Consider the following 4,213-nt stretch of genomic DNA (forward strand, 5'->3'; position numbering starts at 1 on the left):
CAGGGGATCGAGAATTGTTGAATGTTTCTTCACTTTCCATTTGACGACAGAGATGGAAAAGTAACAAACACACGCTTGCATCCACAGTACAAGTATTACAAGGTCGTTAATGCATAATCACACAGCTGGTTATTGTGTAATTGGGTATGTTTGTATAGTAATTGGCAGCTGTGTGGCAGTATTGGAATTGCACGTATCAAAAGCGCTCCAATCGCCCTCCTTCCTACAGACTAACAGCTGGTATTGTGCAGCGGTATGAATTGTGTTCATACGGGAATAATTGCCCGGCAAGACACCGAGTGTGATTAGGAGTAATGCGGCGGTTGCGGTCATTCGCGTGGCGGAGGCCGACGTCTCTGTGGCAGAGCGCCTTGCCTGTAGTGGTGGACGGACAGATTAGCGTGTTATTCGAGCAAGATGCCTGGGTGGCAGTTGTGGCCGTAAGTTCATTCGTCTCTAGAGCCCAGGGGAAGCAAGGGAGGGAAACTTAATTTATTCATGCAGAGGCCGTGAAATAAGAGAAACACGGTTCCTACCTTCCCCCCAAACCTGACATTCGAGGCCATACGGATTCCCTGTGCGAACGACTCCCAAAACCTCTCGTTAAGGTGCGAACGCCGACCGAGCCGCCCGTCCCCTTGACGAAGACAACAAAGACAAATAATAATATCCTCTTCCGCTTCCTCCCTCCTTGCTCCCTAAGCCCTTCTGCCCGGCACAGCCACGGGACAAAGAACTCCCTCCCCGTAGCAGCCCCGAGGGCGGCCTGGAGTCCGGTGCGGGGCTCCCGACCGTGGGGTTTTGCCGGAAGGTCAGCCAGTGAGTGCGCGCAGGCCCGGAACTGTCGGCCTGCCCCCCCCCCTCCCCCCTCCTAAACGACCTCGCAGAGGGTCGGGTCCGGTCCACGGCCACCTGTGCCCCCGAGATGGAGCGACGGATGTCTGTGCACGCGATCGGCTTAATGCGTGGATTCATATTTGTCAACTTTTTCTGTCTCTCTCCCACAACAATCCTCTCCTAGTCTACTACCTACCTATATATACGCACGCGCGCGCGCGTGTGTGTGTGTGTGTGCGTGCATTTGCGTAAATACATATAAACATATCTTTAAGCGCGTGGGGGTGGGGGGGGCGTGTGTTGCCGTGATGTTGCTGATTTCTTTTGCTGGAATGGCTTAGTTTACAGTCGAGTTTCACCATTATGGGAACAGCGACTTTAATAGACTTTCACTTCCTCTCTATGAGGGGGAATAGACTCGGCGCTGTCATCCATTTCTTTATACATACTGTTAGTACTTTAAGTATATGCTAGACAACGGTACTGAATCGGATGTGTTCAGTGCATAGCTTGGATCAGTTGCGGCTTATCAGAATCACTACTGAATATATTTTCACGGTTCTTGAGACTTTGTCAGATATAATGTAAACAGATTTTCGAAAATGCTTGAGAGTCATTCCAAACCAAGGCCAGGTCATGCCACACACCTTGCAGGTTCCTCTCTACCAACCTACCAAAAGCGCTCGATAAATTTATCAGTTAAAGAGCAGTGTGTGTTTGGGAGGAGCGGCCTGGCCTCGGGTGAATCGCGGAGGGCGTGGGTGGAGACCAGCGAGTCCGCGTGTGATGGAGCGCGTCGGGAGGCAAGGCGAGGGAAGTTTTCCGGCTGTAATTGGCCTCGCGTGTCAATTTCGGCTTTTAAGAGACGTGGGGATTCCGGCTGCAGGTACTCGAGGAGGAGAATCTGTCTTTCGGGAAGGTAAGGCGGTTTAGATGAAGTTTATATGGGGCACGTTCCGCGGTTGTATTTGTTTTCATACTGGATGCATTTTAAGGATTAGGGATTAGAGTGTATTTTATTCTCCTTACATGTAACAGACTTTCCATTTATCCTTGACAGATATCGCAATAGATAAGTATATTTCAGCTCTCAAATTTATCTACCTCTTAGACACAAATTTATATACCTCTTTAACACCCTTAACCATCCTTTCGACGCTACAATGCCTGCATGCAAGACAGGTGAGTGCCGGGCTACAGGTGCACACTCTAGTCTCGCCCACGTATGCCGGAAATGGCGTCCAGGGCTGAAAGACGAGAAGACCTCCAGTTGACACAGATCCGAACATTCAGCTGGCCTAGTCCATGTAATTTACCAGGCCATGGAAGTGTAAAGTCACACAAGGTCGCCTCCAGCTGCCCGCACCTGCTACTACTCTTAACACACTCGGGCACTGAGGGATTACGTCACTTTTGTTGTCATACCTTTGGGTGGATGCTTATCCTCTCGCCTGCATAGCCTAGTGAACTGAACGAGGGGTATATATAGGTAAATGCGTATATATATATATATATATATATATATATATATATATATATATATATATATATATATATATATATATATATTTCATATAATTATACGTAATTAATCTAGGAGAAGAGAAGCATCGGTGGTTCAGTGGTAGAATTCTCGCCTGCCACGCGGGAGGCCCGGGTTCGATTCCCGGCCGATGCATCTTTTGTGAAGACCTAGTATAAAAAAAAATGCCGATTATGTATATATATGTATGTATGGATATATATATGTATTATATATATTAATATATATTATAATACACATAATATATATAATATATATATATGAAAGAGAGAGAGAAAGTGTGAGAGAGAGAGAGTGAGTGAGTGAGTGTGTATGTGTGTATGTGTGTATGTGTGTGTGTGTGTGTGTGTGTGTGTGTGTGTGTGTGTGTGTGTGTGTGTGTGTGTGTGTGTGTGTGTGTGTGTGTGTGTGCGTGTGCGTGTGCGTGTGCGTGTGTGTGTGTGTGTGTGTGTGTGTGTGTGTGCGTGTGTGTGAGTGTGGGTGTGAGTGAATGTGTGTGAGTGTGAGTGAATGTGTGTGCGTGCGTGCGTGCGTGCGTGCGTGCGTGCGTGCGTGCGTGCGTGCGTGCGTGCGTGCGTGCGTGCGTGCGTGGTGCGTGTGTGTGCGTGTGCGTGCGCGTGTGTGTAGAGAGAGAGAGGGGGATGGTGTATATATTTTTCTTTTAAATCATTTGACACATTAATCTATAAGCATCGGTGGTTCAGTGGTAGAATTCTCGCCTGCCACGCGGGAGGCCCGGGTTCGATTCCCGGCCGATGCATCTTTTCACCTATTTTGAAGGACCAAATATAAAAAATATTTTCCCACGTATGCATGTGTATACGTCTATCTCTGTATATATGTGTATGTTCTGATGTAAGTATGCGTATGTGTATGTATAAGGGAGATGACTATAAATTAATTTTGGAGGAAAAGTGTGCCTGAAGTACCCATGCATGCGTGTGTATACATCTTTGTGTATATGCTTGTATGTCCTGATGTAAGTAAGCGTATGTGTATGTATAAGGGAGGTGACCCTGTAAGTATGTGTATGGGTATGTATAAGGGAGGTGACCCTGTAAGTATGTGTATGGGTATGTATAAGGGAGGTGACCCTGTAAGTATGCGTATGTGTATGTATAAGGGAGGTGATCCTGTAAGTATGCATATGTATAAGGGAGGTGAGCCTGTAAGTATGCGTATGTATATGTATAAGGGAGGTGACCCTGTAAGTATGAGTATGTGTATGTATAAGAGAGGTGACCCTGTAAGTATGTGTATTATAAGGGAGGTGACCCTGTAAGTATGTGTATGTATAAGGGAGGTGACCCTGTAAGTATGTGTATGTATAAGGGAGGTGATCCTGTAAGTATGCATATGTATAAGGGAGGTGAGCCTGTAAGTATGCGTATGTGTATGTATAAGGGAGGTGACCCTGTAAGTATGAGTATGTGTATGTATAAGAGAGGTGACCCTGTAAGTATGTGTATGGGTATGTATAAGGGAGGTGACCCTGTAAGTATGCGTATGTGTATGTATAAGGGAGGTGATCCTGTAAGTATGCATATGTATAAGGGAGGTGAGCCTGTAAGTATGCGTATGTGTATGTATAAGGGAGGTGACCCTGTAAGTATGAGTATGTGTATGTATAAGAGAGGTGACCCTGTAAGTATGTGTATTATAAGGGAGGTGACCCTGTAAGTATGTGTATGTATAAGGGAGGTGACCCTGTAAGTATGTGTATGTATAAGGGAGGTGAGCCTGTAAGTACGCGTATGTGTATGTATAAGAGAGATGACCCTCTAAATGAATTTTGGTGGAAAAGTTTACCTGGAGTAAAGAAGCAAAGAGAAA

General features: G+C 46.1%; 2 non-coding genes across 2 annotated transcripts; both read left to right on the forward strand.

The window, feature by feature from the left end:
• The first annotated feature begins 2,444 nt into the window (after window positions 1–2,444).
• On the forward strand, window positions 2,445–2,515 carry TRNAG-GCC (transfer RNA glycine (anticodon GCC)). The gene has a single exon. It is a non-coding gene; the product is annotated as a tRNA-Gly (tRNA).
• Window positions 2,516–3,069: 554 nt separating this feature from the next.
• TRNAG-GCC (transfer RNA glycine (anticodon GCC)) lies at window positions 3,070–3,140 on the forward strand. Its single transcript has one exon. It is a non-coding gene; the product is annotated as a tRNA-Gly (tRNA).
• The last annotated feature ends 1,073 nt before the right edge of the window (window positions 3,141–4,213 follow it).

This window comes from Penaeus vannamei, chromosome 33 (assembly GCF_042767895.1).
Source record: "Penaeus vannamei isolate JL-2024 chromosome 33, ASM4276789v1, whole genome shotgun sequence".
In the NCBI taxonomy this organism is placed as follows: Eukaryota; Metazoa; Arthropoda; class Malacostraca; order Decapoda; family Penaeidae; genus Penaeus; species Penaeus vannamei.